The sequence below is a fragment of the Xenopus laevis genome, chromosome 7L (assembly GCF_017654675.1).
Source record: "Xenopus laevis strain J_2021 chromosome 7L, Xenopus_laevis_v10.1, whole genome shotgun sequence".
Classification (NCBI taxonomy): Eukaryota; Metazoa; Chordata; class Amphibia; order Anura; family Pipidae; genus Xenopus; species Xenopus laevis.
In genome coordinates this window covers 76,220,832-76,248,392 of record NC_054383.1, presented here as the reverse complement: position 1 = coordinate 76,248,392, position 27,561 = coordinate 76,220,832, and the positions used below count along the sequence as shown (strand labels likewise).

Below are 27,561 nucleotides of genomic sequence, written 5' to 3'. Positions count from 1 at the left end.
AGATAAAAAAAATTGAAGCAAAAACAGTTTTGTGTTGAAATGTAAATATGTGTAAATAACTTTGAAATCATTTTTATGAAAAAACTTTACTTATTAAAGGAAGTTTATAAACAACTGAATAGCATGATACAATGCACTACAAATATGAATTAATTGTGTGCCCCTATGTTTTTCCAAATGGAAAAAGCAGACATTGTAATATGATAAAATAGCTGTGCATGCTGATGAAAAATTGTCTGGGGCCACTTTTTATCTTGGCTGACATTTTTTGTTATTAAAAACACATACTCTACATTTTTGGAAGAAATATTTATTTGGTATTTCTTAATGAAAAGGAACAAAGAGCTGAACATTTTTGGCCACATTGTTTTAATTTCCTGTGTTTTTTGCCCTTAACATTGCAGATCTGAAGGTTCTGGTGCCTTACGAGACGCTCCCTCTGGGCGCTGTCTCCGTGGTAACTCACTTAGACTGACGTTCTGACTACAGGATCTGTTCTTTCTTTTGAAGCTTGAAAAAGGTGATGTAGGAGAGGAAAGCTCAGGTCAGAATACATTAGACTTGAAGCCTGAAATCAAAAACAGGTTCTCCTAGATTGCCCCTTTGGCTTTCATCCTGTTTTGTTGCACATACTACTCTCATTGTGTTTATGGACAATTCCTTTATATTCTGTCCACCCAAGCTGGTAACAAATAGCCTGGCGTCTCGGAAAATGCAATCCTATCTTCCTTTACGACATGCTAGAAACTTTGTAACAATCTGAAGTTAAATATAAAGTGAGCCTTAGGTGAATGGATTCATAGATGTAATTATAAAATCTTGTACTGCAAACAACAGTATACATCATGTGTACTACTTAAGTGCAGGAAACAGTGTTTGTGCTACAAATGTACTCCATCTATTGTTCAAATAAAACTATAGTTTCAATTTTCAATCATATTAAATTAATTTTAACATTGTAGTGTGATTCCCTCATTCAAATAAAAGAGAAAGAGAGAGAATGAGTTATATGTTATTGTTTCCTTAATAACTAAATCTAAATTATATACAACAGTTTGTTTGATTAATGAGTACAGATGGTAACAAATGCTATCAGGATGCTGGCATAGTACCAAGCACTGCTGCCTTCCAGTGCTCAGATCCTGATTTTTGACCAGGGCACTGTCTGCATGGAATCTGCATATTTCCCCCTGTCTGTTAAAGATTTTCTCCAGATGCCACAATTTCCTTCCGCATTTAAAAAACATACAAACAGCAGAATGGGCTTCTGATGAACTTGACCCTAGTGCATGGATTTTATGTGATAATCAATTAGATAGCAAGCTCCACGTAGGTGATGACCTCTATAAAGTGACACATAGCATGTTAGTCATATATAAATAAAGCATCGAGAGTATAACTCATAGAGAGACCAACCAATGTGATCATATTAAATGTTTCAGTGTATGAGAATCACTTTATCCATATACTGTACAGTTATAACAAACAACAATCAGTAACTGCATTTAATGCTTAAAGATACAATAAAGATTCAATAAAGGACAAGCCTTTTTTCACATCATTAAAATCAAACAAAATATTAGTCATGTAAGCAACTACCATGACCTACCTAGCCCTAAAATAATATTCTTAGTATTTTTATTATAAAGGAAAAGCTTAAAAAACATGAGTTTTGTTAACCACTGAATTTGAGTGACTTTTGTAGATAGCACCCTTTTACATAATTTGGCATCTGAGGTCATTTACAAACCTTTCCTGATGGCAGATGACTTCTGTTTTTCATTGCTTCCAGACAGAGGTTCTTCTTTTTGGGATTCAATTCTGCTTCAAAAGTCATCTGCATCATTCATCATTCAGATCTGAATCATGGGCAGCTATATGAAATTCCATTGTTTACTTAAAATGCTTGGTACACTGATATCAGTGTTCTTGGTAAGCAATTTTGTGGTCCTTGGAGAAAACCGACATAATTTACAATGCACAAAGTAGAATAAAATGTAACCCAGAGAGACAACGAGAATGATTAGATAACGAGAGCTGTGCTGAAAATGGTTTATGAGGAGTTGTCAGCATTCTAACAATGCTCTCCTTAGACTTTTAAAACAATGCATTGTGGAGGTAGACATGGAGATGACAGATACCTAACTCAACCTTTTCAGGTGCAGGATAAGGAGAAGAATGTGCCTCAGTTGAGTATTGTAATTGGGGTCTCTGAATGAATACAACTCAACAGGTCCCTTTTTTCTCCAAGGATTCTATTTCCTGAACAGGTGAACAGGTTTCTCTGGGATGTAAATTATTTTTAAGATTCTTTGGCAAAACTAATTATGGGATCAAAGTTAGCCAATGAGAAAAAATAACCTTTTTCCATGCTATTGTCAGATAGAGTACTAAAGTAATTCATATTAACTGCAGCATCCTAATTCAGGGTCTTTAAATTAACATAAGTAATACATGCTGAAATGGCCGCAGGTAAAGAAGCATGGCAGTCATTGGCTTACATGGCATGTTTCAGAAAAGGACAAAAAAGCAATTCAACTATTAAATGAGACCAGTGAAAAAGTGATTTGGACAATTTTTAAAACTTAAAGGAAAGACCATATATAATAAATCTCTTCTACACTCAGCTATGTGTTTATATTAAAGTGATTCACAGCAGGTCATTAGTCAGGGTAGCACAGGGCTAACAAAAAGCTTAATAAATGTTTCCTATTTCCATGAATCAAACTTGCCATAGCAAAAAATAAGGAGGAACAGGATTCTACATAGGCATTTAATTAACATATCAAATGGCGTGCAATCATATCATCATATCAAATAATGCCAGGTGACATGCATGTCGCAAATGGCCCTTATAATCTGTAGCACTTTAATCACTGGAAACAATATACTGTGTGTATGGTAGATGTACCCATAACTGCAATTTTATTAAATCTGTTTAAACTGTGAAAAGGGCATATAGTGTGCATTATAATCAAAGTTTTTGATTGGGATAGGTAATCATCTTTATCTTGGTGCTAAATTTTTTTCATGAAAAACACCCATGTAAAACACTGACACATTTTTGCAAGATGATTCTCAACTATACAGTAATTTCCTTTCTCTTTATAACATTTCTAAAGAATAATTGTTTCACAAACAGCATTATATCACATAGCACATATTTACATTATGACACACCCGTTGTGTCATATGTGTGCATAACACAATGAAGTCACTTGCATCTACTGGGCCAGGAAAAAGTAAATCAAGTACCAAAACAGTTTCAGATTACATTTTATGTGGCTTTTAGTGCGAATTATACATTAAATCCAGCTCAGCAATACTTAAATATATATATACAGTTATTTAGTTTAGCAGGAACACATTGCTGATAATTTATTTTTCTAGTCTGGTGTCTTTGGTGGCTGAAATGTATCACAGGGTAAAATACCACCTTACTGTGAGGACTTACCCTGGTGGTCTAGTGGGAGGAGGTCTGCAGGGACGCCTGCAGCCTCCTCGGTGGGGACGCCCGCCTCCCCGCCGCTCATCGGGGCCACAATAGGATTCTGTTAGGGCACGCGTGGCGCGCCGCTTCCTGTTTTCATTGCCCGTTATAGGTTTGTTCCTGGTGCCTTTTAGCATTTGCTATTCTGGATCCTGAGCTCTGATTCTCTGTTATGACCCTTGCCTGTTCCTGACGATTCTGACCTATGTACCTATGTATCCTGACCCATTGCCTGAATTTCGACTACCTCTTCTGCTATACCCTTCTGATTGATCTCCCCGTTTTGACCCTTGCCTACCTGACCTCGCTTTGAACGATGCCTGCCCAGACCCGGCCTGATTTGTTTACGTACACTTTCTGCCTGCCTCGACCCGGCCAGTTCCAACTACGATTCTGTCTTACGCCTTGTACCACGACCTTCTGACCAAAGACTTTGTTAACAGTCGTGCCCCTCTGCTTATACACAACCTCTAGCCTTGCACCTCTCGTTTAAGTCCTGGTGGCATCCAAGTAGCTGAGGGCTCCTCCCGAGGCCAATGGCGGTCACACTACAGGTGAAGCACGAGCCGAGACCAGGGTGCTTGCCATTTGTTCTGGTGTTGGGTGCTGACCGTGACACTTACCCACCAGAGGGAAATTTGACAGCTCTATATTGATTTTATAAAACTGTTAAGGGGTGCATTAAGCACCCAGCTTTTCCTATGTCACTTCTCTGCACAGTTATAAAGCACCTTTTTGTTTGCAGGTGAAATGTAAATGATTCAAAATAGGAGTGCAAAATGTCTACAGAAAGGCTCTATAGGTGTTGTTGAGCTGTATGAAATTATGTTGCACACATGATTAGTAAATATTGCAATGATGAATTGTCTTGTAATTGGAAAAAAAACATTATATTGCATTGGAAAAGAAAACTGTCTCTGCTGTAAATGTAATCAGATGTACAGCAAAGAGAATACCCAAATGGTATGTCCTTTTGGTTCTTGGAAACTGTAGCTGATAACAGATGTGCTCTAGAATGTGCAAGGTAATTACAAATATCCTACTACACACTGACCATAGGGCAGAAAGCACCACGTGGTGTTCAACATAGCTTTGACTCAATGTGTCTACCATGTATTTCCTTTGAACATTAGGTTTTGATGTATTCTCCATATGCAATGCTAGACATGGGCCAACTAGTCTATAATGACTTGTAATAAAGTTTGTCATCTCATCAGTTAGAGGCAAGTCAGAAATTATGCACAGAATTGGTCATAGATACTGTTGTTTCTGTTATTCACTTCTATGTCAGTCTGCAGTTTCTATAAAATGATTGTGGTGAATGATTGCTGTTTATGTCTTTATACCTGGGTACATTTTGTGATACAACTGTTGTAAGGGTCTGGCCACACAAATCTCCTCTTCTTCACGGCGACTAATCTCCCCAATCTGCCTTCCCCTGCCTTCCACCGGCTAAAATAAAAATCGCCTGGGGGCAGGCACACGGAGCGTTTCGTTTTCCTAAGTCGCCCGTAATTGCCTCACAAGGAAACTTCGGGCGACTTCGGAAAACAAATATATTGCATTATTACTATAATTATTATTATAATTTACATACACTACACATGTTCCCAAAAACAGTTTAGTCATTTGTTAAGGTCTGTACTTGGCCGAAAAGGATGCAAACAATGAAAATCTTGGTCGCTAACATTCACAGTGGTCTTTGCAAACATTTTTTGCACTAAACATATTACATTTCCGCCTAAGAATTTACTTTTCTTTCTTCACAAAAAATTGCTTAGAGCAAAAGCAATGATTAAATCTGCTTGTTGTTTGCAGTGGTCCCTAATATCAAACAACTATTCATTCTTCTTAGGTTCTTCTAGTTAGATAGGTCACATTTAGGTTGGGACCCTGACTTTTATCCAAGATTTCATAACATCAGAAAAACACATTTCCACTTTTCTTGATATATAGACTACTCTAACCTCGAAGAATGCACACTTTTATGCAGGAACATTGGTCAGAGGTCACAATTTTACAATCCAACAAACAACAGTCAGGCAGAATACTTTAGTGCGAACACAGAGTTATGTTTCAAAGGCAGTCTTTAATCTATAAGTATAACTAAAAACATCAGACAAATTCAGACATCACGAGTTCTCTTCTCCCAAACCATCCTATATTTGACACTGCAAATATTCCTCCAAAGGTTTGCACAAATGTCTCCAAAGTTATCATAATATTTTTAGATAATGAATCTGCAACTTTTTAAATGAGTTCCTTTATTATTTATATTATGAATGTGTGCATTTTTTTTTTAGTTCTTTTTACATATACATGGCAGTGTGCAATTTGTACTAATATCTCTCTGTAGCCATTGGTATGGCTGTGTATTTCAGCTATAGGGTTTGCAGTGGCGCATTTTTTAAAAATTGGTATCTAATGGCAGCACTAAGTCCCTGCTTGTTTATATGAACTAGCAGGGAGAGATTACTGATAGTTTAGTATAATCTAATAATTGATAGGAATGGTTTAAAAGTTTTATGGGGTGCTTTAACAGGTTCTCAATGTTGTATCTTAAAATATAAGGTCAATGTTATTTTAACTCACTTATAAGGAAAACAATTTGTCTATAAACAATGTACTTAAAAATTCAATAATTGTTTATTTTTAATAGGGATGCACCAAATCCACTACTTTGTTTTGATACAAAAAGTCCCATGATTTTAAAGATTCGGATTCGGTTACTGAATACTAAACCGAATCCTGGATTTGGTGCATCCCTCATTTTTAATGGGGTGAGGATTTTTCCTGGATTAAAAACAAAACCAAATTTTGTTTTGGTAAAGTTTATAGCTACTAGTATTGAAAGTTTTGGAAAGTGGTTATCTATATTAATTAGTATAGCATGGATTTAATTTAATTTTTTAATCATTTATAACAAACACAGGTCTTCCAATAATTTAGCAAACATGGGTTACAATATAAAAATAGAATCAGAGGTACATTTATAGAATAAGCAAATATGTAACATAGCATAAGTGCTTTTGGTTGGTTGTTTAGTTTCATATAGGATTTATTGCAAATCCATTATCATGATTGAAGTTAAATATTCCTAATTCATTGTGGAGCTTTTACATTTTACACACATTTTAGTTACAGCTACATGTCCTCTACAATTTTTAAAATACTCCGTATCTATAAAATCCCTGAAATGTCACTTTTGTCATTCAGTGCCTTATTTTGTATTGTTCTAAGATAAAGGTAAAGCAACAAAGTTTGAGTTACTAATATTCTAGAAACCTTTCCTGTGTATTTCAACCCAGAAGAATAACATATGCCTGAAAACTGTAAGCTGCACTATTAAGTAGAAACATCTTAAAAGAGGTTGATGCAGTCACTTAAAACACGGTCTATGTGGGAAAATCATGCTTATTATTTTGAAAACTATTAGGAGACTCCATATAGAAGGGCTAGCTTGGTAAGAATAACGCCATTCATATCCCACACACAGGGCCCCAGTGGTGAGATCATTATTACCTATTTTAAAAGTATGGGACCTGCATTGCGCAATGGAAAAATATAATTAAAAGAAAGTTGTTATAAGCCCAGTGTTCTCTGCATTTTCTGCTAAAAGAACAGCTTTCATAGTTACATAATTGGGATTTTCACGTTGGTGTTACTTACAATCCATAACGGGGAAACTGTAAAGGTCCTCAAAAATATGATTCTTATAAAACTGGTTCTGATTACGGTTATGCTTTACTTATAAAGTGTTGCCATATTTCACAGCACTTTATTAAGATTATACATCATTGACACTCACCCCTGCTCTATTGGACCTTAAAGTCTAGCATCTCTTTCACACAAGACACTAGGGTCAGGATACAATTAACCGCCTGCATGTTTTTGCCGTGTGGGAGGAAATTGGAAGAAAGCTGCCTAGACACAGGGAAAACATACCAATGAGATTGGTAAAATTTTTGCCATTTATATTAACTGAGACATCCATAGATGACATTCTATTTTTACAATGCTAATAATAATAATAACCTAGTTAGTGACTGGATAGAATGGCCAATAATCCCATAAAGTCTGCCAAACTAAGTTGGTAGCACTTCTGCCTTTCAGCTGTGAGGTCCTGGGTTTGATTCCAGCCTGCTCACTATCTAGCCCCCCCCCCCCCACACACACACACACACACACTCCAATAACATACAGGCAGGTTAATTGTAATAGGGGCCTTACATTTTAAGCTCAACGGGGCCAGAGACTGATGTATAACTATAAAGAGCTGTGTAAATGTGTCGGCACTACATATATAAACAGATACAGTAGTATAATCTGGATAGACCTAGGTCTATACAAGGCATTTTAAATTCCTTTGCAGTTCTTTTTACTTTATTTGAAGCCTGTTGGGCTTTTTTTCCTATGTTACTCTTCAAATCTGAAGCTATGAGTACTTAATGATGTTCAAAGTATAAAAAAAAAATAGTACTTTGATTTTGGAAATTATTGAATTCAGGCCCTTGTTAATTCTTGTGTATTTGCACATGTCCATTACTCTATATCTGCACTCACCTACTAACCAACTGAGCAACTAATTTCCCCTGTAGGATTAGTTAGTGCTCTAATAAAGCTGGTACTTTGCCTGATTATTCATCTATTGAAGATGAATATGTTGTTTTTATTAGAAGCTTTGATATACTGTTTGTAGTTTCAATATCATACTTTAAAGGGGCTCATTTATCAACACTGGGCAAATTTGCCCATGGGCAGTTACCTATAGCAACCAATCAGTGCTTAGCTTTTTGACGCCAGCTGCAAGTAGAACAATGAATTCAGCAATCTGATTGGTTGCCATGGGTTACTGCCCATGGGCAAATTTGCCCAGTGTTGATAAATGACCCCCAAATGTGTTTTATTTTGCACATAGAAGTTAAACATTTAACCTTCAACGCTGTCCATTCTGCTACTCTTGCTATTACCTAAATTAGGCCAAAGTACATATATCAGTTCCAATCCACACATTAAGCTGAAAGTAAATACTCAGATCTGGATGTTTCACTTAGCTAGTCAGTGTCTGGCCAATCAGGCCACAGGTTTTAATTATTTGTTTTAATTATTTTAAACGTGAATGTAGACCAAACTTATAAATAGTGTATATTATCCTTTCGAGGACTTGAGTCTATAATAGTTTTCTTTAAGATTCCAATGCATATAAAAAAAAAAGTCTTTAAAATATAGAAGTGCATTAAACGACAATGACAATGTATGACATTAATTAGCACATGTGGTGGACCCCAAAACTGGTGCTTAGTGGAATGTTTCAGTTGTTCCCGTGGCTACAATCTGCAGCAATGTACAAGTCAGACTCTAAAAGGGCGGATTTAGTAATTCTCTGCCTCAGCACCACCCTTTCTATTTATTGAATAATGGAATGTGCATGTTTTCATACAATGGGCCAGATTAAATTTGATGAGAAAAGCTTATCTCCTAATTCAATTCCACATTTTCCCATAGAGCTGGATATAATTAAATGAGAAAAACTTTGTTTATCACATGAAAACTCTATTGAAGTCTATGGGAAAATAACTGGAACTGAATTAGGAGGATCTCTTCTATAAATTATGTAATTCTGTGACTCTCCATTTTCTAGTTCAATAAATCAACTTTTAAATGTTCAGCTGAGGGAAGTAATAGAACAATCATATTGCAAAACAAGAGATTGGTGCCCATTGGATCCCACACAGAATAAAGGGCAGATTAAATAATTCTTGTAGAAAAAAATAACAACTCACTAGGGAAGCTATATGTGACTCATACTGGAGGGGGGTGTGTGCTTAATTATACACTATTTTTTATACACGTTAAGTAATAACTATTTTGTGGTTGCAGTGTGTGTGCGCGTGTTTGTGCGTGTTTGTGCGTGTTTGTGCGAGTTTGTTGTAGTTATATTTTTATATAGTAAATATTAAAATTTGTGTGATTTAAGGTTTAATGTCTGGAAATGTAACATTTGCTTTTTGAACACTTGTACTAAAATATTCCCTTAATTCTCTCAACTGTTAAAGCATTATATTTACACAGCAGACAAGGATAATTTGCCCCTATCTCTGATCTACACTTTGACTTGATCATGGGTCACTGAATATGGGGTTACAGTTTGTGGATGTACTTGCCTGGTACTATAACTAGTAATTAAGACTCCCAGGAGAATATGGTAGGAAAAGAAGAGAATCATGTTTCTTTTAGTGGTAGAATTTAAAAAAAAAAACAAAAGGTAAAAGTTTTTCAGATGCACATTTGTTAATTTTATGAAAGATAATAAATTTCTGATTACAATTCCATGACCGTTAACTTTACCATGAGAATTTGAATATTATTGTAACATATTTATGATTTTATTGCTTTCCTTATGCAAATATAGTACAGGTATGGGACCTGTTAACCAGAATGCTCGGGACCTGTTAACCAGAATACTCGGGACCTGGGGTTTTCCGGATAAAGGATATTTCTGTAATTTGGATCTTTATACCTTAAGTCTACTAGAAAATCATTTCAACATTAAATGAAACCCAATATGATTGTTTTGCCTCTAATCAGTATTAATTATATCTTAGTTGAGATCAGGTACAAGGTACTATTTTGTTACTACAGAGAAAAAGAAAATTCTTTTTAAAAATGTGGATTCTCCTCTAGCAATTACTACCTAAGGTGAAAAAAGTGAATTGTGTTCATTTTGTACTGTTGGATCCATATAAAAACTAGATTCATCCATGCTATTATGTGAAGGACAATGCATCAGTAATTGGATTCCCTACCAACCAAGAGGCTAGTGACATGTTACATCAGCTAGCATGTAGCAGTACGATTGTGCTTTAAAGGAACACAAACAGTGTTTATATTAGATTAGTCCGCTATGAATTAATTTCCTCTTTTCTGCCCACAGAAAGCTTTGCATCACGTGAATACAGTGAAATACTATTATTTATGTCTGAAAGCTAAGGTGATCTCACTTGGACTGGTAAGTAAACAAAACAGCCTTTACTTACTTTCAGTGGTGTTTATAAATAATATATTTTTAGATGAATTATATGACTTACAGTTCCATGTTTTGTAGGCAGGAAATTTTCAAATAAACTTATAAAAGAAGTTTTTTCTGTATATGTTAAGGATCAGTCTGTGAAACCTCAGTTGCATACACTAATTTTAAGTTTTCCTTAATTTTACACAACATTTTTTGCATTTCTTTTAAATAATTTAAAATTTTCCCAGATTTTACACCATTTTTTCTGGGTCCCTGAAAAAACATAAAATGTGGGTTCTACTGTATGTTACCCATCACTGGTGAGTGGTGATGAGAGAATCTGGCAAACATATTTTTCATGGCAACTTTTTTCAATCATTTTTTCAATGGTTGTTTTTTTCAGTAATTTTTCTATGCAAAATACAGTAAAATCAATGGGCATTGGAGCAATGGTGACTTTCTTAAAGGGATACTGTCATGGGAAAAAACATTTTTTTCAAAATGAATCAGTTAATAGTGCTGCTTCAGCAGAATTCTGCACTGAAATCCATTTCTCAAAAGAGCAAACAGATTTTTTTTATTCAATTTTGAAATCTGACATGGTTCTAGACATATTGTCAATTTCCCAGCTACCCCAAGTCATGTGACTTGTGCTCTGATAAACTTCAATCACTCTTAACTGCTGTACTGCAAGTTAAGCTGGCCATAGACGCAAAGATCTGATCGTACGAATCGAGGATTCGTGCGATTTTCGGAACGTGTGTGGAGAGTCCCGACATTTTTTGTCCGGCAGAGTTCGGTCGTTTGGTCGATCGGATAGGTTAGAAAATTTCTGTCAGCTGCCGATAATATCTCTGCGTGTATTGCCGATCGTACGATTTTCAGTGGGAGACTGTTACTAGCTTTGGTTGGACATAGATATCGTACGATTGCTGTCAGGGGCAGAACATTGCTGATCTGTTCTTTAACTAATCTGACTGGTAAGACTTTGACCTGAATGGTTAGTGGCGGGTTGGGAGATGGGAAAGTCCGATAGTACGATGATTCGTACGATCGGATCTTTGCATCTATGGCCAGCTTTAGAGTGATATCACCCCCCTCCCTTTTCCCCCCAGCAGCCAAACAAAAGAACAATGGGAGGGTAACCAGATAACAGCTCCCTAACACAGGATAACAGCTGCCTGGTAGATCTAAGAACAACACTCAATAGTAAAAACCCATGTCCCACTGAGACACATTCAGTTACATTGAGAAGGAAAAACAGCAGCCTGCCAGAAAGCATTTCTCTCCTAAAGTGCAGGCTGAAGTCACACAGTCACACAGTACAGCAGTAAAGAGTGATTGAAGTTTATCAGAGCACAAGTCACATGACTTGGGGCAGCTGGGAAATTGACAAAATATCTAGCCCCATGTCAGATTTCAAAATTGAATATAAAAAATCTGTTTGCTCTTTTGAGAAATGGATTTCAGTGCAGAATTCTGCTGGAGTAGCACTTTTAACTGATGCGATTTGAAAAAAACATGTTTTCTGATGACAGGATCCCTTTAATGCACTATACATTGGGGCCAATGAGCCTTTTATCACCACATTTTTTCAATTAGAGATTTGATGCAGTTTCACAAAACCTTTTGGCACAAACCATGCCTGCTTATCACTACTGGTGAGTTATAGTATGGCCCTTTAAGAAATGTCAATGGGGAGGCTAGGCCCCAAAAGGGATACCAACTCGGGGATCCAACACCCCCTCAGGGGCCTCAATCCCAGTCATGTCTAGGACAAAACCCAAAACTCCTCCTTTCCCTTGCACTTGTTGCCACAATCGGGTGAGGTTCGGAAGGAACGACAGCAGTTTCCAGCACGGAGCGTGCCTGGACCCACCAGGTTTTTTCCAGTGTCTCACCAGCCCTGTTTGACACTGTGAACAAGCATAATATTTGGTTTAAAAAATCATTTGTAAGGACTGCTGAGGGCCCCTGTACCCTAGAGGTCCCTGTGAAACTACCCAAGCTGGACAGGATAGATGTGCAGTCCACCAATCACGAGAGGTCTGAGAAGTGTGGCTGTACAGACAAATGACCAGACTCAGTTAGATGACAAATGCTTATCTCCTTATTCAATTTCAGAATTCAACAAGAAAATCTTATCTCTCTCTCTTTATCACATCAAAACTCTATGGAAGCCTATGTAAAAAAACTAAAACTCAATTAACAATAAAAGTTGTTTTCACATGATAATCCATATAATAATATTTTCTCATTAATTTGAATCTGGACCAATATTTCAGTGCTTTATGTTTAAAACTCTTGGCTTATATACTAAAATAAGTGTTAAAGGTAATCTAAACCCAAAAATTACATGATGTAAACTCACTCAAGGTGCTTCTCTGAGCATGTTGCAATTTATATTCATTTATATTTCTTTTAAAATGCTAGCGGTTTCTAGAATATTTGAATTTGTACACTGTTAATAGCAGTCTAAAACTGCACATCTCAGATACCACTTAAAATAGAAAATTATTGTAAATTGCAAAAGTGCTCAGATGACCACTCTGAGTATTTTACATAAATTAATGTTTTGTTGTTTAGATTCCTTTTAAACTGCATCAGTAAAGTTAACTATAGCAACAATCAACAATTAGCTTTGCTTATTGTAACTTAAATTAATAGATGAAAACAAAGACCTGATTGGTTGCTATGAGTAATTGTACTGGGGCAATTTCACCCCCCCCCCCCATAAAGGCAGATGTTTCTATTTGCCTTTATAGAGTGTATGGACATGTGAGAGAAGAAAACGGTGGAATGATGTCATAGAGACATAGAGACACAGAAGAGGGGAAATTAATGACCAGGATTAGCTTTAAAATGTTTGTCCAGCCATTAAAACCAAAATAATGTGATTTTTTTTAAACAATTAAGAATAATAACTTAAGCTGAGTGTGGATCAAAGTTAATAGCCCCAAGTCAATGAAAAACCAAATAAATTACTAAAAACCCACAAGTTGCACAAATGCAAAACTAACAACTTTCATTAAAGGGATTCTGTCATGTGAAAACATGTTTTTTTTAAAAAACACATCAGTGAATAGTGCTGCTCCAGCAGAATCTTGCACTGGCATCTGTTTTTCAAAAGAGCAAACAGATTTTTTTACAATAAATTTTTTCTCAGGTGCCCCCAGTCATGCAACTTGTGCTCTGATAAACTTAATGGATCTTTCCATAATTTGGAACAGAATAAATATCTGAATAAAACAGAAGGGTAATTTAGTCCAGCTGTTTGTTGACAGTGTCTTGAGATCTGATCACCAGTCCAGGGCCGGAGCAGGCCAGTCGAGCGCCCTAGGCAACCCGGCCGGCCAACAACCCCTCCTCCGCATGTGCATGTCTCTGGACGGGCGCAACTGAGAGGGGTGGGGTTAGCGACGGAGAGGACCAAGGGAGGGAACGGAGAGGAGGGAAGGGGTGTACGATGGATAGGAGGGAGGGGACAGCAATGGAGGGGAGGGTGACAGGAGGGATGGGAGACTGAGGGGTTTGGACTAGGGGTAGGCAGAAGACAATTGTAAAAGTAGCTGCCTAGCGCCCCCCCTATCATTGCGCCCTAGGCAAATGCCTCTTCTGCCTACCCCTAGTTCCGGCCCTGCACCTACTGCTGGATCCTGATCTACCTTTTGGACACCCCTGATTTAAACATTAAATAACCCAATAGGCTGGTTTTGCTTCCAATTCCAAGGATTAATAATATCTTAGTTTGGATCAAGTACAAAGAAATAACTTTTTTTAATTATTTGTATAAAATGGAGTCTATGGGAAATGGCCTTCTAGTAATGTGGAGCTTTCTGGATAACGGGTTTCCAGATAATGGATCCTAAACATGTAATTTCAGAGGACAGTTAATCTTATTCACAGCATAGGTTGCTGTAATATCTGACAAATCTAGTGATAGGCTTTTATAATATTCACTAACGTTTAGTTATGCCCTGTAGGTCCAGATCATAACAGCTCTGACTACCTGCAACCAGAGTAGGTGATGGGGAGATAATGTAGTGTATTTTACTGATTACCTTATAAACAAAAAAAGCACTAGAGACACTACAAGTAATGCAGTCTATGTAATGTCTCTATCAAGTAATATGACAACTTCTACTAATATGTATATCTATGCTGCTATACATTCTTTTCTATTTATTTAATTAAAACAAGCAGCAAACATTAAATTGAAATAAAAAGGCTGATTAACAGATAAAATGCTAAATAAGCAATTAGCAATTTGTTTTCACCAATCTACTACAGGGAAACGAAATTAAATGTATGGTTGCATCAGTGTCTTTGCATCTAGTAGCAGGTTTTTATTGTTGCAACAGGTAGTTGTGACAAACACCCATTGTGTCATTGCCCTAAATAAACATGATCATCCCTTCCTGAAATGCTGCTTATACTAATCTCAGAATCAGCAGCTAGTAGGTTATTGTATCTATAGTCCACTTGCTCAGTTGGGGGAAGAGCTATTGTCCCTTGAAAATTACAAACTTCTGTTTGTGCAGCTGTGTACAGACAACTGTGTGATAAAAAAAGGCTAACTCAATGCCTACATGAATATAGGTTGTGAATGACATTCATCTAATCAAAAACCTCTTACAAGAAAGGAAGCTTATTGTCATAAGCCAGGGTTTCCCTACCTTTTTTACTCGTGAGCCACAATAAAATGTAAAAAGATTTGGGGAGCAACACAAACATAAGAAAAGTATTTGGGGATGCAAAATAAGGGCTGTGATTGGCTATTTTTGTATCCCCTTTGTGGACTGGGATCCTACAGGAGGCTCTAGTTGTCTCCAGAGCACCTGTTTTTATGCAACTATGCAAGTTTGCCTCCAAGCCTGGAATTCAGAAATAAGCACCTGCTTTGAAGCCACTGGGAACAACATCCAAAGGGTTGGGGATGACTTGCTTTAGCAGAAATTGGATTTCAGTGTATTGCTCCCTTGTAGAGCATTCCACCACAGAGATACACAGGAAAAAATGCAGCCTATCCTTCTAAATTATCCTGTACTTATTCAGGCACATGCAAACACTAAAGACAGTTTAGAATGCAACTTGATGAGAAGACATATTGATGATATGTAGGTTGTATCACAAACAAAAATGGAACTGAACAAATTAGACTGTATGAAGGGGAATGCAATTGTGCCTCTTTTGGTCCTTCACCATCAGTAGGATTGTGTCACTGGTGCATGGATTCAGGATCTGACTGGTTGTGGGTTTAAAAGGGGTTAGATACAGGTTATGGGGTTTTTCTCAACCCTCTGACCATTAAGAGAGAGAGAAACAGACAGAGTGAAAACATTTTCATGATTAAGTTGTTTTAAATGCAAAAGTTTGGCAAGTTCCCAAACTGTAATAAATCACAACCAGCAACTGGCCACACAGGGGTTAAAGGTTTATTTTCCACTTTGCCACTGGTTAATGAGGAACTCATTTAAATCCATGCAAAGTACCAAAGAGCATGCAAACATGCTAATTAAAGTGACGGCTGTTCTTTAATTAAGCAGCGATTCCTCTCCTTTCTCTCGAGCAATGTAGGCTTTATCATGCAAATATGGAGCTCTCTGCTAAATCTAGCACTCGGTTGCCAGTAGCCCAGTTTCACAAGAGTATATGGAGATGCTAATCCCCAGTGATTTCATTGTTAGTAAGATGCTGTAAGTGCTAAAATTGTGTAGTAAGTCTTCATTTTTCTGGCTAGGGTGACAGAACTACAATCCTTGCCAGAGCTTTGTTAGGGAGATGGAGAGTCAATCAGAAACATGAATTCAGAACTGAATTCTTTTTATCCCATTAATGTGCCTTTAATGAGATTATAAATTAGTTTATGTAAGTGGGATTTAGAATAACAAGTTAACTGCCTTTTGCAGTTGTCAACCAAATACATTTATTTACTTGATGTTAAATTATACTCATGATCACTGCAGGCCATATGTTCAATTTTTCTTTATCTAAATACAGCATTTTCATAAAAATTTACTTTTCCACTAGTGCCATTGGATATTCTCAAATAGAAAAACTGCTATTTTAGGAACTAAAGGCCGGAATCATATGATTCACTGTTTTCACATGCAACCCAAGGGCACACATACTGCCTGTCTATCTATTTATCTATCCATCTTAATCATAAATCCAGTAGCATATTTTTGAATTTTATAGCAGGCAGTTCCACTCATGTGTTTCAGACAGCTGTCAGTTGTTCTCTTAAAAAGCAAGAGAACAAAGAAACCCTTTATCCATAACTGATGTTTAAAATTAGGGTTTTTTTCAGGTAAATATTCTCCTAAAAAATCAGCTTTATATCTATTCATAAATAAGGTAATTAAAGTAATTTAAAAGGACAGCATACATGCCTTTTCAAAATGATCTTCATGAATAGGGCTTCTGCTAAGCATACTTTTTTCCCTATTGTTTTAATTAAGAAATATATATGGTTTCTGTTATTGCTGGCACTAAACAAAAATATAAAGTCAATTTCACTTTAGTACTTCCTGTCCCTTTTGGTCCAAAATAAGGAGCTGATAAAATGAATTACCAGTCCACTGAGAAGCCCCTAATGATGAGCTGATCAGTGACTGCTGCTTAAATAAGGCAGAGGTTTATTTGTTTCAGGCTGAGGGCACACGGAGTGTTGGTTCCATTTTTCTGCAGGCTGAGAGACATGGTTCAACTCCCTTCCCCAGCTCATCACCCCTTATAAAGAAAGGGGGCGGGGTGATGTCAGTGAACATAGCCCAACTTTCAAATTAGTTCTTTATGATGGCCAAAAAATAGGAAAATATGCATCTTCTTTAAAATGTGTGTGTGTGTGTGTACAGTTCAAATGTCTATTGCCTCATTCCAGCAACCCGCTTTTCCTTTTGTTTTCTACATGATATATGTAAAAAGTCAATGAGGACATTGGACTCTTTGGCCAACAGTTGCAAGCATATATTCATTTGTTTCATGTCATGTTTTCCAGTGTGAGAAATGTGATATACCCTGTGCAGAGCTTGAGTTAAACCAGATACAGCCATATGTTCTCCTCATGTGTTACTGTGTGGTTGAGAACGCAGCCATTTTGGCTATCTCCTTCATCTTCAGATATTAAGAAAATATATGGAATGAGGCTAACATAAATCAATAGTTTGAGATAACTTCAAAGTCTTAATGAAGCTTGCCTTAAAGGGATACTGTCATGGGAAAAATGTTTTTTTTTCAAATGAATCAGTTAATAGTGCTACTCCAGCAGAATTCTGCACTGAAATCCATTTCTCAAAAGAGCAAACATGTTTTTTTATATTCAATTTTGAAATCTGACATGGGGCTAGACATATTGTCAATTTCCCAGCTGCCCCAAGTCATGTGACTTGTGCTCTGATAAACTTCAATCACTCTTTACTGCTGTACTGCAAGTTGGAGTGATATCACCCCCTCCCTTTCCCCCCCAGCAGCCAAACAAAAGAACAATGGGAAGGTAACCAGATAGCAGCTCCCTAACACAAGATAACAGCTGCCTGGTAGATCTAAAGAACAACACTCAATAGTAAAAACCCATGTCTCACTGAGACACATTCAGTTACATTGAGAACGAAAAACAGCAGCCTGCCAGAAAGCATTTCTCTCCTAAAGTGCAGGCACAAGTCACATGACCAGGGGCAGCTGGGAAATTGACAATATGTCTAGCCCCATGTCAGATTTCGAAATTGAATATAAAAAAATCTGTTTGCTCTTTTGAGAAATGGATTTCAGAGCAGAATTCTGCTGGAGTAGCATTATTAACTGATGCATTTTAAAAAAAAACATGTTTTCCGATAACAGGATCCCTTTAATATTCTCTCCAAACTCTCAATATTTATTTCATGGTGAAGCGACTAGAGGAGCCTATATGAAATCATTAGTTTTGTTACATTATGCTAATGGATATTTTCTATTGCTGGATCTTAACCAAAACAAGTGTGAGCCAGCATATTTATCTGCAGCTTTTGGGAAAGCAAACTAGCTATTTGTGGCCAGGTCTCTGTTTATTTTATTCTTAGGCTGTGGAATCCTTTGACATGAAAAACCTTAAACAGCAGTAGCTATTTATATAGTGGAGCAGAGAGTATACACAGACACACAGACAGACAGACAAACACTCACAGACTGAATTGTCCTCATTCACAACATGGCAGCCATTTTTCTCAGGAATTTTGCCACTTCCTGTTTCTATGGAAACAGTGTTTACCATACTAACGCTTATCAGAGCCATCTGTGTCTAGACCTTAAGAATGGTTGTTGAACTTTGCTAAGTAATAAAAGAAATAGTCCTCCTGACATGGGACAAAAGCAGCTGTGATTCCACACTGTTGCGTTTGTACTCTATAAAGCCAGAGTCCTTTTGCAAAGCAACAGAGTAGAGGAAAAGGTATAGGACTCAACAATTTGTATTTTGCTCACCAATGCTAAAGCCTTTTTATATATATATATATATATGAAAAACTGTTTCCTATTACTCCAGATCAGCTGCCCTGATTTATTCAAAATATTGACTTGCTTTTGTAGATCTACAACATATGTTTTTTCTCCTGACTCTTGGCCCTGAAAGCCCTATACTACTTGCAGATGTCATGAAAGGGCATACTTTTGCATTGACTTGGACAGAGCCAAATGTATGAAGCCATATCTGTATCAAGAGGGGCTGAGCACTATTCCACTGTGCTTTTTTGCAGCTGTATTCCATTACCACAAATTTATTTAACCTGCCATAGTTGTACAAACATTGGATATCATCTAAAATTATTTTAACATATTTGAAAGGTAGTTAACACTTTTGAAACACATTTTTTTTATATGCTCTTAGAGGGGCTACTCAGAAACAATTGTTCTTTGAAGTTTTCACTGATGTTAGCTCACCATCTTGGAGGTGGGCCCTAAAGGTCGGCATACACGGGCAGATTAAAGCTGCCGATATCAGCCCTTTAGACTAATTCAGCAGTTTATCTGACCATGTATGAAGCACTCCGACGGGTCTCCCAATCAATATCAGGCCAAAAATCAGCCAGATATTGATCAGGCAGGTTTGATCGAGGACCGCTTCGGCTAGTTGATGTGGTCCTCGTCCTGTTGGCGCCCATTCCTTTGTTGTAATCCGATCATTTGGCCCTAGGCTGAACGATCGCATTAACCCGATATTACCCTGTCCTGCATTGCCGACCTTGACAAACGTGCGGATCTTATGGTATATGGCCACCTTATCTTCAACATCTGAATTAATACAGCACTGCTAAACTCATGCAGTCTTGTATTCTTGGGTATAGCCATGTCAGAGTACAAACACCTGTACCAGCAATTCTATATACATGTACTATTCATGTATGTAGGAGACATTTGATTGGACAGCTGCACTGTAAATCATGATTTAAATTTGGCAGCATGAAACATTTTGGGAAACAGTGGTTTGAAGATGAGTTGAAGTGTAAATATGATTACTTGTGCAGAATCACTCACTGTCATGCTGCATTTAGTGACCCTTGAATTGTCTTGAAAATTAGAGGAATTGTCCTCCTGTAAACTTCCTCCTGTAAACTTGCAGTACATGCACTAATTCCTGTGCAGTGTGATTATAAGTAATTTGGCCACACACACAGATGCAAATTATTCTGATCTAATCAGTTGACCCCCCCTGCTAAACAATCAGGCCACAAGCTGTAGTGTTGTTTCTGCCAGTTCTTGTCTAACTGATAACTCTAACCGTGTGAGTTTTCACACTGCATTATGTGGCAGACAGTTATCTAATCACACATTGTTATTAACAAGGTTTGGTCAAGAGTGGTGGTTTGAGCAATCGGCTATCCCTATCACTACATGTGTGGCCATTGGCCACTTCATAGGAAAATACAGAGCAAATGTTTATATAGGACTTGCATTCATATTATATTCATATACAGGGAAAATAAAACTATATCAGCATACGTTCTATACAGTTTCATATTAAAGGTGAGAGCTGCCAATGCCATATTCCTCTAGATTCCATTGTAGGTGTGAGCTTTGTAAATTTACCATGTGAAATAGATTGTCTGCTGTTAGACATTTGTTATTCCTGAAGTGCAGAAATATGTACAACTAATGTTCTTTTTAATAAAGTGTGGTTGTGATTTCATTGTTTTTTATACTGACAAGCAAGTATAAGAGCAGAGTAAGTGACCTGGACAAAAGGGTGCACCCCCAGGATGGGCAATCGTCTCTCGGAAACTTTCAGACATGCCCAATTTTATCTGTGGTTTGACTTACAATGTGGTGGAATGCTTACAATTCATTACACTGCAAATAAAAAAAATTGTGCACATGACCCTTAGGCTGTTCCAATGACTGGCTGCAATTACATACATCAGCTTTTTTAATGGTGTTTTACATTTAACCTCCAACTTATGTTGTTTCTGTTACTCCATTGTGCAGGCCCCAGTTTTTTTTTAATTACAGGCAATTTATTACAAACTCTGAATGTGCAGCATTTGTTGTCTGCTGAGAAGGAGTTTAAATATTATGAAAAAGAAAAAAACATTTTAAACATTCCTTAAAATCCTTTAATTGTGGAAACATTTACTTATAGATCTCTCCATGTAATAAAAAATATTTCACTTGTCAGATAATAAATAAATGTTATTTTGTAAGACAGGTGCAGAGATTACAAAGTATACAAAAATTCTGGATAGCAGACAATGATTTTTAAATGAGACTAGGGCTATGGTCTTCATATAACAGGAAATGAAACATAATGGAAATCTAATAGTGCTCAATGGGGTAAACTCACCAAAGTACGTAGGGTCCCAGTTACAAAGGCCACAGACTTTCAGCTTTGGGGAGGTTGCAGAAACTTCAGAGTTTGCAGGCTGGCATTAGTCTGGACCATCAAATTCAAGCATATACCATAGGCCAACACTTTCACCATGTATTTTAAAATGGCTGCAGATGATTACTATTTCACATAAGTATCCATGTACAGCAATTTGGCTTTAGTTCCTCATGCTGCATGCTAAGTCATCTGATCAAAGCTTCATGCATACATTTTAAGCTATTGACTGTCTTGGAAGATTGACTTCACGGCCTGCTTCCAGTACTGAAAAAAGCTAACCCATCAATGTGTGGAAAACGTTGTAAATAACACTATTGGTCCATTCATTTCACTGTTCAACTTCCCAGGCCCAAAACAGATGCCAAGATATCCCATATACAAACCTTCATACTCCAAAAGCAAGACAGCCCAAACACAATGGGCATGCAGTGCTACTGCAAAAAATATTCAGGATTCTGGCATAAATAGGTAATATAGATTTTGTTTACAGTAACTTCCCATAGAACAATTCAATAAAATGGTAATACTTCTTCATAATACATCACTGCTTTGAACACATCTCACAAGGAGTGAGTGAGAAGTTTGCTGAGCTTGCTTTAAATCAAGGCAAATAGTATGTTTAAGACTTGAACGACATTGAAAATGGAAGCCATCAGTTCAGCCCCAAGGCACATTTTGACAGAAGATTGCATCAAAGACGAGGAGGTGGAGGAATTAACTACTCTGTAATTCTCTTCTCCCTTTTACTTATTTTGTATGGCAAATAGCACTCATTATTAAAAATCAAATAATGCAATCAAACATGATTATACTGACTAATAAGTAAGCAGCCATTATCCCTAAGGGTTTTTTAAAAGCTCATAAACATTTTCAATATGAATGTATCAGTCAGCACTGTCTCTGGCAATCAGTCAATGAAAGAAGGCAGACACTGTCATCTAAATTCACAGATTTTGCATAAATATAATATCCAGACATAGTAGAATATTCCTAAAACACACATTTATAATGGGCATGAGCTGCTGTTAGCAAGTTACAGAATATGAATAACTTCACTTTACCAAAACAATAAAGATTTAAATAACCAGTAAAATATAGCTATATAATTTGTGCTTAGCGATGTCATCAGTTTAAAATGATTACAGTATTTATTTATTACCATAGGTTTGTGATCTAACATTTTTCCCAAGTGGTTTGACTATGTTTTCTTAAGGATTTGTGGGCTGCATTTATTCCAATAATGATATCATGGAAAAATAAGTCTAGAACGTTTCGGTTGGGGGCTATAAATTACAAATGAATAAAAAGTAGTCAGCACACCCATGTCACATTCAGGGTTATTATATTTGTATAAACACACACACACACAAATATTTCGCAAGATATTGCACTCCTGAGATTTGAAAGAAATTTTGGAAGAGAATAAGCTGACAATTTTGTCATTTTGCTTATCCATTCTCTGCTGGATCTGGCACTCATGTAATATAACAATACATCACATGCATTTTAGATACACTAATTTAAAGGAGAAGTAAAGCCTTTTAAAAACCCTAGCCCCCCCCCCCCCAGAGGCATCCCTTCCTCTCAAAAATCACACCACAGCAAATCTCCAATACTGCCCCAATTGATGTATCTGTTAATGAAAAACAAAATAGCAGCACCATCTTGGGCAACTTAATGTAGTTTTCAATTGATCAAGATCAACTTTCCACATGCTAGAAATGGGACAAAAAAGTGAAGCTCAATGGTGTCAGCCAATCTTGCTGCTCTACTATGGTTTTTATTTTGTTCCCTTAGTTAATTGGCCATGTGTTAGCCATGCGTTACAAAACATTCTACAAAACATCTATCATGCAAGCATTCTCAGTCACTAGGCCGCATATGCTTATTCTAGACAGCCACATACCTGATCATTTACAAACATCTCTACAAAAATTACAATTAGGGAGATAAGTGTCTGCAAATATTAATATTACATATATTATTCAAGGGTCTGCTTGGGACAGGTGGTCCTGTCAATGACAAGAGATACAGATGTATTTTGCTCTTCTCCACCAGCTGCAAAAATGGAGACAAATAAGTCTACTTAAGAGTGCCATATGAATAAAGTAGCCAATCATCTGATGAGCTTCAGATGCTAGCCACTTCGTTTTATAATAAATTTCTTGCACATCTTTAAATCTGCACATATCTACACTATTAACTCAAGAATGCTCTGCAATAAAATAAGATTGTAATCTATCTGATTTAATTGTGGCATATTTATTCGCTTACTGCTTTACCAATAAAGATTTTTAATTTAGATAAATGTTAAGTGTTTTTATAGGCACCTATTACACCTAAACACGTTCTTTAGCTCATGCAGAGGAAATAACATACAGTACATAGCTTTGCAATTACTTCCAGTTATGAAAAGTACACAGTATCTTCTTCACATGTGCTTTCCATACTTTATTAGCAAAACAGCCAAAAGAGATGGTATTGTTCTGTGAGCTATTATGCTGACCATACCTGAGCTGCCCCTCTGCTCTGAGTTGCTATATAATTTCCTTTGCAATTTTCACAGACAGAATAAATTACATCTTTTTTTAACAGTTTATTCAATTTTAACAAAAGTAACAAAAAATGAACTGACAAGACAAGACCAAGACTTGTAAACTGTATAGGATCTCTATGTCACCCCGGAGATCCATCTTCCAGTTTGAGAAAATGTTTCCCTTTTGAGAAACCTTGGGATGGAGACTAATTTGCTTCAATTTAAAATATATGCATTATGAAAATCATACTAAATTATGCTTGGTGTCTGAGAAAAGCATGAGCAAAGCATTACAGCATTTGTCTTGGGCATGGCTGCTCCCACTTGGGAGTAGAATGTGAAAAGAAGTATAGACATCATGCTGGGGGTAAAAGAGCCTTTTTTTGCTCTGGCAGGGAAATAGATTACCATTTTCTCCAGGCTTGGCTGTTCTCAGCAGGTTTGATCTTTGCAGAAAGGAGGAGGAGGTCAGCCAGATCATAAGTGAAATGTGAAGCAGAGAGCACATGTTGTCTCTGGTTTATTTCTTGAACTATGTCTTAGATTTCCCAAGATCTTCAGCCCTTCTGGAAAATGAAACCACTTTAACCCTTTGGTATACCCATTGTTAACAACTGAAAAGACATATGCATTATGTTTTCATATGCAGACAACTATACAGTATGGGAAAGATTATATTTAAAGATTGCTTAAGGGGGAAATTATTTACAGTAAACGTCGGTTTCATTTTATCGTCTCTTTAGTTTTCAGACAGCACAATATGAGAACACGAGTTCTACAATTAGACTGTGCCATTGTTCATTTGTCCTACTGTACATAGGGCGGGTGTTGAAAATGTATTAGTGCTTTAGTAGACGTGAGCTTAAAGTATATTAAAAGAAATGATGGCGATATCATCCCTAATAGATATATATTAAACATGTTTTTGTCTTAATTGTCTGTAGAGAAATCCTTAGATGGGCTAACAATATGAATGAAAAGAAAAAGGTACAGAAGGTAAATTCTTCTTATAAATAAAGCAAATTATGCATATATAGATATGGTATAATATGTGTATACATTTCTATGTACAGTCCAGCATATAAAAGTAACACAATAAAAATAAAAAAAAATAATTGCTACATACAAACTGCAGACTTGTTTGTGCTCTTACTGGTGTCTGTAATTGTTTTAATCATTTCTACAGAGCGATGTGAAACTTGGGCTTTGGGTTATAATTAATCCAAGCTTGATTAATTGATGTAGAAACATACTGTAGGGGGAAATATGAGAATCTATACCTCACATTAGAAACATTTTCTATGACAACTGGTCCAGAGAAAAAGGAAGACAATTTTTAATCTTCACATTTAAAAAATGTACTCAGTTAATGTGTAAAACTCATGTACAAACTCAAATGGCTTCTTTAGTATTTCTGCAAGATCATGTAGCCTTGGTTCTGCTAAGCTACTATTATGCGCATTACCATTTTTAATCTTATGATCTTTTGATATGATTTTAAAAAGTGTAATAATGGATAATTATTTCATGTGTAACTTTTATATACTGGACAGGCCAGCATTCATTATGTAAAATCCAGGAACCATAGAACGCAGTTCTGTTTTTCAGCTTTTTGTATATGTGGGTTCAAGGAATTTCAACTAGAAGTGTTTAGAAGTAGTCCCAGAAGACAGGACTGTCAAGCAGACATAAAAGTCTGCACACAGTATAAAATACATCTAGTTACATTGAAGCAGACTTCATAAATGCCACTATGCTTTTTTTATTAGTCTGATGTGTCTTCCAGATATTTTCCCTATTATAGGGGTCCTTTGCTCAGAAACTGATTTTTGCATAGTGAAAGTAATTTTATGCAGCTTTCCATAATACATTCATTACAAAATGTCAATGGTTTTGAAGTTATTTGTAATGTAATTGCTATTAATAGCAGTATCTAGCTGTTTATTATGAGCTGTTATTTATACAGTACTGACACATTTGTACCTGTCCATGCCCCAGCTAACAATCAAAGGTCCCTACCATATACACACATGTACCTGCCTTTTTGTTTCTGGAGAATGTACGAAACACACAAATTCTTTAAAGATAGGCTGGATTTAAACTCAGGACCAGCACCACAAGCATAAGTGCTACCAGTCTTTCTGACTCCTGAAACAGTGTTGCAAGCCAGCCAATTAACATATCAATGGCTACATTGTTTTAAAAGTAAGTATCCTTATTTACTCTGCTATATATATATATATATATATATATGTATAAATCCATAATCAGTCATAGTTTATATCCTTTAATACTTTGGGTCTAAATGAAAGCAACTGAAATGTTAAATAACAGGCTGTAATGTTATACATTACTCTATTGACTCTATCTAGGGAGCCTAATATGCAATGGGATAGTATTCCAAATCACCCAAACATTAATAGTGCCATGTAATCCTGTTATTTAGCTAATGCAGAAACTATGGAGATAGCAAGAGCTATTCATGTGCCCAGAGGGCAAGTTTTTTTTTCATCTTCCTCTTGGTGACTTCAAAGAGGTCTCTAGGATAAAGCACAAATGCACCACGTAGAGTCTAAGAACCATTGGTTTCCGCTGCCTAAACACACCCACAGGGCAAGTCATGGAATGCTGAAGTAATGCTCACAACAAGCCATGCCTATATTCCTTACAATGTATATGAAAGGGATTTGTGTACAGCAGGAAGCATCAATGAAAAGCAATGTGTTCTCTGTTTATTATTTTTGGAATGTGTTCTTCTCTATAAATGGGGAGAAATACTAAGAGCTACTAACAGACTATCCGGAATGCATCCCTGCTTATTGTGCTTCCAAATATATAAAGTGCTCTTACTGGCAGTACTCCCAGATATAGTAACCAAAAATAATATTTTTAGAAACTTTGCTGTTTGCAACCGTTTCCTAGTATCGTAAGTAAAACAGATAATTCAGTCTGGGCCCTCAGGTAATAATTTGATTTTAAAATATAAGTTTGAAAAGTAAATTGCAGCAAGTCACGATCAGCTTGTAGTTCCATGGCCACAATTATTGTTCATTAAGAGATTTAGGCTGCAATGCTCACAGCAATTCCTGACTCTGTGAGTCGTGTTAAGATGGTATCAAATTAGAAGCTGTAAAAATAAGAAACTTTGATGCCTATAACTATGTGTACACTGGGACATGAATAAAGACTAGATAAAAGAGGTCTGGAAACAACTACTGTTAACACTGTGGGTTGTTGTTCCTCAACAGCTTAAAAAACTAAAATGACAGCTTTACATATTTAGCAATGCTAGATTATCAATCATTAAAAAAGATAAAGATAAAAAAGATTTACTATCAGAGTAGTAACCAGGCTTTCCACTTTCAATAATATTATCCTAAATTAGAATTGTACTTCGTATAGCATCATAGCAAGAGCATTATCTGCAAGAGGTCTGTAGGCTCTGCCCACATACAGGAAGGTTTATTGGCTTTTGATAAAATTTACAATAGAAGGTATGTGAGAGGAACCTAAAGTTAAAGCTGGCCATAGACGCAAAGATAAAGTCGTATGAAACAAAGGTTCATACAATTTTCAGACTATGACCCAAATTCACTAAGCGCTGAAGCGCCTAACGCTAGCGTCAATTCGCTAGCGTTGGGCATTTTCGTTACTTCGCAAATTCACTAATG

The 27,561-nt window shown here is 36.5% G+C and overlaps 1 protein-coding gene across 1 annotated transcript in view; it reads left to right on the top strand.

Moving 5' to 3' along the window:
* cdon.L (cell adhesion associated, oncogene regulated L homeolog) overlaps positions 1 to 27,561 on the top strand; it is a 125,941-nt gene that overhangs the window by 39,522 nt on the left and 58,858 nt on the right. The window contains exon 3 of the mRNA XM_018224244.2: positions 10,425 to 10,499. The gene's annotated coding sequence lies outside the window, so the exon portion shown is untranslated. The remainder of the gene's footprint in view (positions 1 to 10,424; positions 10,500 to 27,561) is intronic.